Source organism: Glycine soja, chromosome 2 (genome assembly GCF_004193775.1).
Source record: "Glycine soja cultivar W05 chromosome 2, ASM419377v2, whole genome shotgun sequence".
Lineage (NCBI taxonomy): Eukaryota > Viridiplantae > Streptophyta > Magnoliopsida > Fabales > Fabaceae > Glycine > Glycine soja.
Window position 1 is genome coordinate 29,378,641 of NC_041003.1, and position 8,884 is coordinate 29,387,524.

Sequence of the window (8,884 nt, forward strand, 5' to 3'; positions counted from 1 at the left end):
ACTGGGTACATGATGCAGCTCATTTTCTCAAGTGTAGGCAGATGAAGACTCCTTTTCATTATTTAGGGATTCCTATAGGGGCTAAGCCTTCTAGCTGCTTGGTGTGGGAACCACTGATTAAAAAATTTGAAGCAAAACTATCTAAGTGGAACCAGAAATTCCTATCAATGGCAGGGAAGGTTACTTTGATAAATTCAGTACTAATTGCTCTACCAATATATCTCCTATCTTTTTTTAAAATTCCTCAAAAAGTAGTTCGGAAAGTGATCTCTTTACAAAGGAATTTTCTGTGGGGGGGTTCTCAAGATCTCAAGAAAATTGCGTGGGTGAAGTGGGAGGGCATTTGCCTCCCTAAGGAGGTTGGGGGACTTGGGATTAAGGATATTACTAGATTTAATGCAGCTTTATTGGGAACATGGATATGGGCTTTATCCTTTAATCAAAACCAGCTATGGGCTCGAATTCTAACATCCAAACATGGATATGGGCTTTATCCTCTCATCTCAAAAATTTCAGACAGTGGCAAGCATGGGACCCTTTTGTGAATCTGGGTGGGAATGGAGCTTTTCTTGGAGGCGCAATCTGTTTGATAATGAAATGGGAAGAGCCTCAGAGTTTATTGATCAAACTGCTGCTATTAGTCCATCTACAAGTTTGAAAGACTCTTGGGTGTGGGGAGCTGACCCTAAAGGAATTTTCTCTACCAATTCTGCCTATCTTTGTGTCAAAGCTGAACATCTTGATGAAGATCAGTGTCTTGGTTTCCAGCACCTATGGAACATCAAAATCCCTCCTAGAGCTCTAGTTTTTGCTTGGAGACTTCTATGGGACAGATTGCCCACTAAGGATAATTTAATTAGGAGGCATGTTACCATTGAAAATGATCTTTGCCCCTTTTGTCAAAACAAAGCTGAATCTGCCTCTCATTTGTTCTTCTTGTGTCATAAAGTTATGCCTCTATGGTGGGAATTTAATTCGTGGGTTAAGGAACCTAGAGTGTTCCATTGTAGGCCTATGGATAATTTCCTTCAGCACTCTCCCATGGCAGGATTAAAGGATACCAACACAAGGTGGAAAATTTGGTGGATAGCAGCTACAACATCAATATGGAAGCTCAAAAATGACATTATCTTCAACAATCATCCTTTTGTCATCTCGAAGCTGGTGGATAATACAATTTTCCTCTCTTGGTCCTGGATGAGGGGTGGGAAAAGGATTTTAATGTTCCTTTTCACCAATGGTCCTCATCTATGGCTTTGGCTTTTAAGTAGTGTTTGTGTTGTTGGGCTGGGATGTATTGTTTTTGTTGGGTTGATGGATAGTTTTAATTGCCTTTCTGTTCCAGGAGATCTTACCTCCTGTGGCTTCTTGTAGTACTTTTAGTACTATGTAACTTCTATTATATATTTAATATAATTTTGGCCGTTCAAAAAAAAAAGAAATAGCCATAGAGGGGGATAAGGAGAAGGATTTGCCTCTTGAGGTAATTCTGCCTCACAACAGCAATTCGAATATAAAGAAGAAAAGCAGGGTCAATGTCCCCTTTGGTCAATATGACTTAAAGGTAGCAAGTGAGGAAGTGGGCCAGCGGATAAATGGCCCAACTCATTCTGCCACAAAGGTTTATGTGAGAATAAAGGAGGTGTTGAGAAGTAATGGAAAGGCCCAACAATTTAAGGAACCAGCTGTGGACTCAAACTCAATTTCTATAACTGATTCCATGCCTTCAATACAACAAGGCCCAATAGAGCTGCAATGTGCTCTTTTAAAGGAAATGGGCTTGACTTATGGGGAAGATGCCAATAAGGTTAAGGGGCTTATATTGGATATGGAAAATAGAGATGATATGATGGCAGCTGAGAGGGGAATTAAAAAACATCAATAGAGTTGCATATGTATTAAAAGAAAAAATCAAAAGGTTGAAGTGCAGATTAAAGATATGGAACAAGGAAGAATATGGGGATAGCTTTAAAAAAGTCCAGCACTTGGAAGTGGAGCTTAATAAATTAGAGGAGGACACATTGCATAGACAGATGACTGATTTGGAAATTTCAAGAAGAAAGAAGTTGCAGGAAGATTTGTGGGTGGTTGCCCAGGCCCATGAAGCATTGCTAAGGCACAAATCTAGATCAAGATGGTTAAAGAAGGGAGACTGCAACACTAGATTTTTCCATATCAGGGTGAATGCAAATAGAAATACAAATTGCATCAAAGGACTACTCATTGAAGGTGAATGGACAGATAAACCTAATAAGGTGAAGGAAGAAATCAGAACCTTCTTCTCCAACAAATTCCAAGAAGCAGATTTTCAGAGACCTAAGATTGATGGTATCAATTTCAAAACCATAGACCAACAGCAGAATTCCATGCTTGTGGCCCCATTTTAGGAGATTGAAATTCAAAATGTTGTTTGGGAATGTGGCAATGACAAGAGCCCAGGTCCTGATGGCATTAATTTCTAGCATAGACCAAAAAGTTTTTTCAAGCATTGTGTTGTTACAAATTACAAATAAAGTATTAGGGATGACAGGGGTATTCTATAATACCTGTAACCACTTAATTTTAGACACTGGAAGAAAAAGATATGACAATCTTTTCCAATGAAAGCAAATCATTCAATTAATATGAACATCACTAAATTTTTATAGAAAAAAATGAAGAAAAGTATACTAATTCATTTTCACTCTATGCTAGAAATCTACCAAAACTTGCACACAAAATTTGGTTGAAAACAAAAATCCAGGCCTCCAAACAACAAAAACTAGATACAAACTTAAACCAACAAAAACTGGATACATAAAGAACACTGTACTTACCTAGGATCAACTTCAGACAAGGATAGATAAACCCACCCAGTTGGCTTCACGAGTTCCACGGTCTTAATCTCCTAAAAATGTTCCCAAAGTCAACACCAAATAATTAAGCATAATCATCCCAATCAAATCCAAACCAATAAAATAAAAATTTACCTTCAAGTTGTGAAAACCATCACCGGCACGGATGGAAACTTTGCTCAGCGTGTAACTCTCGTCAAGCTTGAAAACCACGTAAAGCACAATCAACTGCCACAACAAAATGAAACCCCACATTACAATTCTTATTGATACTTTTATATGGTTAGCCAAGTGGACAAAATGACCCAATAATTTGATAAGAACCTTCGGACAATGCCACGCACTGATTAAGAACTTACTAAGAAGAGCAACAAACTAAGGTAGAGCTCATACCTTGTTAACTGGCAACGTAGAAAGCTTTGAGCTTTGAGCACCCACGACTGTTCCAAGAGCAGTGTAGGGTTTTCTTTGACCCACAGTTCCAACAACAGTGTAGGGTTTTCTTCGACTTTTCTTCGATAGGAGATTCTGTGGGTTCCAGCGAGTGGTTTCCGACAGTATTGAAATGAATGTGGGGCAATGTGGGTGTCGACCGAGCGGTTTCCGACATATTTTAGGTGGGAGGAGAAAGAGAAGAGAGAGTGCAGCAGGGTTTTTGAGCGCGCGAGTTGTGAAATTTCAACACGTTTTAACTTATTAACATAACAACATCAACATTGGTTTTTTAAGGATAACCGATGTTAGGATGAATCTGTTAACATCGGTTTTGTAAAAACCGATGTTAACATCAACAAGGTAACATCGGTTTCTCTAAAAACCGATGTTCAGTTCAACTCCTTAACATCGGTTTTGTCAAAACCGATGTTAACACTATGAAGTTAGCATCGGTTTTTACAAAACCGATGTTAACATATTCATCTTAACATCATGTTAACATCGGTTATTTAAATAATCGATGTTAACATTAAGTAGTTAACATTGGTTTTTATAAAACCGATGTTAGGTAACTCCATTTATTAACAAAAATGTCACCGCGGTTTCATTAACATCGGTTTTTGCAATAACCGATGTTAATTGACCGATGTAGAAAGCCTTTTTTTTAGTAGTGTATAACTGTGTAATCGATTACACAAATATTGTAATCGATTACTAGGGGAGAGTTTTCAAAAAAACTGTCAACAGTCACATCTTTTCATTGGATTGGTGAATGGCCATCAAAGGCCTATAAATAGATGACTTGCGCACGAATTTTGGAGAGAGAGTTTTGATGGTCCAAAATGTCTTATCCTCTCAAAAGACAATGAGAGAGATATTCCAAGAGAACTTCATTTCCAAATGCTCTCTCAAAAGAAACTCTTGGACAAACACTTGTAAATCCATTAAGAGTTTCTCCATGGACTTCAATTGTAATATCCTTCTCTTCAAGAGAGAATTCTTCTTTCTTTCTTCTCTTTCAAAGAGATTGATTAAGGGACTGAGGGTCTCTTAAGTTGTAAGGATTCCTGAACACAAGGGATGGGTTGTCCCTGTATGGTTCAGACTTTGTAAACGGATTTTTACAAAGGGAGTGGAAAATCTCAAGTGGGTTGCTTAAGTACTGGATGTAGGCACGAACTTTATTGAACCAGTATAAAAACTATATTTGCATTCTCTCTTCCCTTATCTCATTCATTTTATTGCAATCAATTTTGTCTTGCATGTTTAAAGAACATTATTAAATTGATTGCTGCTTCTTTTGCATTCTGAGCCTATCTCTTCTTTTAGAAGGGGGTTAAAAGTTTGTTAGTGGGAAATTAATTTACCCCTTCTTAAGATTTTTGAGGCCACATGTCCAACATGTGCATGACCAAATCTTTAATTAATCGTCTTTACCAAAAGCAGTCTTTGTATTCGTGTAAAATGCAAAAAAAAATATATCAATAGGAGAACAATTAGATTTGTTTAATAAAGTGATTCTAGATCTTGAAAATATTGATGTCACCATTGATGATGAGGATCAAGATTTTTTATATTGTTGTGCTTTTTTCCTAAGAGTCACTCTCAATTCAAAGAGACTCTACTATTTGGAAGAGACTTTGTTTCTCTTGATGAAGTGCAGGCTACTCTAAATTCAAAGGAATTGAATGAAAGAAAGGAAAAGAAGTTCTCTACAAGTGGTGAAGGGCTGACAACAAGAAGCAAGATCTTCAAGAAAAATAGGAAATCAAATAAGAAGAAGCAAAATCTAGAAAACTAAAAGAATGGTGGAGGAAATATCTTCACAATTAGATGTTATCACTATAAAAAAAAAAAGGGTGTTAGACAAATGGCCTCAGTTATCTTAAGAAGGGGGGGTTGAATTAAGATAACAAGAACTATTCCCCAATTAAAATTTTACTCTCTCTTTTTAGATTAACAATGCACCCTTAACATGAATTACTAAAAAAACAATTCAAAATAAACTTCTTTCAAGCCAAAGATAAATAGTAATAAATAAAAGAAGTTTAAGGGAAGAAAGAAATGCAAACTTGATTTATACTGGTTCGGCCACTTCCCGTGCCTACGTCCAGTCCTCAAGCAACCCACTTGAGATTTTCCACTCTCTTGTAAAATCCTTTTACAAGTTCTGAACACACAAGGACAATCCTTCCTTTGTGTTCAGAATTCTTTTACAACAAGAGACCCTCGGTCTCTTAATCCCATTTCAGAAGTAAGAAGAAGAGAAGAAGAAATCTCTCTTGAAAGAGATAGATTGTACAATGAAGATCAATCACAATTCCTTATTGAATATGCAAGTGTTTGACCAAGGAATCTTTGAGAGGATAAGACATTTCAATTCAGAAAAACTCTCTTAATCTTTTGAGAGGATAAAACTTTTTGAGCAATCAAAACTCTCATATTTAATTCGTGTTTCCAAGTCACATATAAATAGACCTTTGATGGTCATTCATACACCATTTGAATAGATGTGACTCTTGGAAGTTATTTTCTGAAAATCTCCTCTGGTAATCGATTACAGGATTTGTGTAATCGATTACAGGTTTTAATATTTGAATTAAAACGTTTATTAACTGCTGGTAATCGATTACCAATATTGTGTAACCGATTACACAGTCTAAAATTTGAATTCAAATATTTAGTAGCTGTTGTAAAGCATTTTTGGCCACTGGTAATCGATTACATCCTCTGGTAATCGATTACCAGAGAGTAAATCTCTTGAAAAACACTTTTTAACTTAAATTACTTGGCCAAACCTTTTGCTATATCAAATAGGAATTCCATTCCTAACATACTAGTGATCATCTTGATGTTGTGGCTTGTATTCTTGAATCAATGTCTTGAATTTAAACTTGAAAAGCGCATTTGCATCATTTGCATCAAATCATCATGATCATCATCAAAACACCAAAGACATTTGCTTCTACAAAGGGCTATACAAGGAGAGTTGGTCCTGAAAGGCAGAAAAAAGGTGGCAGTGATGATAGGATGAAGGACTCAAGGAATGCTGCCATTATTTAAGATGATGGCTATGAATTTGCAGAGGCACTAGTGGTGTATGAAGAGAATCCAGAAACTGTTTGGATAATGGATTCAGGGTGTTCATGGCATATGACACCAAACAAATCATGGTTTAAACAATTTTCTAATCAAGCAGATTGGTTGGTACTCCTTGGAGATAACAAGCCTTGCAAAATTGAAGGAATTAGGTCTATAAGGTTCAAGTTTCATGATAGGGCTGTGAGATTTCTCATAGAGGTCACATATGTACCAGAGCTAAAGAGAAATGTAATCTCTCTTAGAAAATTTGATTAAATAAGGTATGTGTTCAAGGGAGAAAAATGAATACTAAATGTAGTTAAAGATTCCATGACTATCATGAGGGAAATTATGAAGAATGACCTATATTCTGTGGATGGTGAAGTTGTAATTGGCTCTGTAGCCATTGCAATAGGAAGATTTTTATCAAAAATGAAGTTATGGAACATAAGGTCAGGCCATGTAAGTGAGAAGAGGTTGATTGAATTGGGAAAACATGAGTTGTTATGTGGGGATAGAATGGAGAAATTGAAGTTGTGTGAACATTGTGTCTATGGAAAAGCTTCCAGAGCCAAATTCAATGTTGGATAATAGAGAACAAAAGGTACCCTAGATTATGTTAATGTTGATCTTTAGGGTCCAACCAAGACCTCCTCTCATTTTGGTGCAAGGTACTTCTTGAGCATTGTGGATGACTACTCAAGGAAGTTGTCGATCTACATTCAGAAAACAAAAGACAAGGCTTTTGATAACTTTAACAGTTGGAAGACACTTGTGGAAAACCAAACAAGCAGATAGATCAAGAGGTTTCGTACTGATAATGGTCTAGAGTTCTACTTTGAACCTTTCAATCCTTCTACAAAGAGAATGTCATTGCCAGGCACAAAATAGCTGTTGGAACCCCTCAAAAAATGGTGCAGTTGAAATATTCAACATGACCATTTTGGAGAGAGTGAAATGTATGTTGTTGAGTGCAGGATTACCCAAGATTTTTTGGGCTGAAGCAGCAATGGCTGTTGTATACCTCATCAACAAGTGTCCTTCAACAACTATGAATTTTAAAACCCTTGAAGAGATTTGTTTTGGCCATCCACTAAGTCTAATACAACTAAAGGTATTTGGTTGTGTTGCCTATACTCACATTAAGCAAGACAAATTGAAACCTAGAGTTTTAAAGTGCATCTTTCTGGGATACCCTGAGGGAGTGAAAGGGTATAAGTTGTGGTGTTTGGAGGCTAGTTATAAGAGGTGTTTAGTGATTTGTGATATTGTCTTCAATGAAGTTGAGATGGCCTACAAGACCAAGCCCAACATGGTTCAGTCCAACACTGATCAAAGTAAGTAAATTCTGAAAAATTAAATTTTGAGGTGGAGACTAAGGACAAGCATGCTTAAACACAAGTTGTTAATAGGCCTCTTGATGAAGAGGAATCTGAAGAAGAGCAACAAGAAGGAGATGGTTATATGCTAGCTCGAGATAGAACCAAAAGTGAAATCAAATCACCTAAGAGGTATGAATATGCTTATCTAATAGCATTTGCTATGGTAGCTGCTAGTGAAGTTTTGGAGGAAGAGCCAAAAAGCCTTCAAGTTATCTTAGCTAGTAAAGAGAAAGAAAAATGGCTAAGTGCCATGAGTGAAGAGATTAAGTCTCTTCATGAAAACCATACAAGGGAATTGATTTTAAAAAAACTTGGTTCTAGAATAGGCAGCTGCAAGTGGATCTTCAAGAAGAAAGAAGGCATCCAAGGAGTTGAACCAAATAGACTTAAAGCTAGACTTGTTGCTCGAGGATTCACTTAAAAGGAAGGAATTAACTATAATGAAGTTTTCTCTCTTACACTGAAACACAGGTCAATCAGAGTGTTGTTGGCTATGGTGGTAGAATTTGATCTTATGTTAGAACAAATGGATGTGAAGACAACATTGTTGTATGGAGAGCTTGATGAGGTGATATTGATGAAGGAACTTGAAGGGTCTGAAGCCAGAGGTAAAGAGGATTATGTTTGCAAATTAAACAAATCCTCGTATAGTTGTTTGAAACAATCCCTCGAGCAATGGAATAGGAGATTTGATGAATTTATGGCTCATATAAAGTTTCATAGAAGTCACTCTGATAATTGTGTTTGAAAAAGATGATGGAACTCACAAATCAAGAGGGGGGTGAATTAGTTTCTAAATCAAATCAAACTTAAAAAACCAGTTAAAAAAACTTCTTTTCCAAGGATCATATCACAAACTTTTGATAACCAATATTTAATCAAATCACCTTTAACACAAAATCCTTTGTTAAAGTTCTTGCTCAAAAAGATATTTTCTTTAACCTTCAGTAAATTGATCAAGACTAGAATGAGAAAGAAAGATGAGATGAAGAGATGATGTACACCAATTTTTATACTAGTTCACTCTCTATCTCTAAAGAAGCTAATTCAGTTATCTAATCCAACCTGAATTAGATTTCCACTATGCATATAGAATTCTTACAAGAAATCACAATCAATTTTAGTTCCTACCTAGAAAAAGAGACTAAGGCA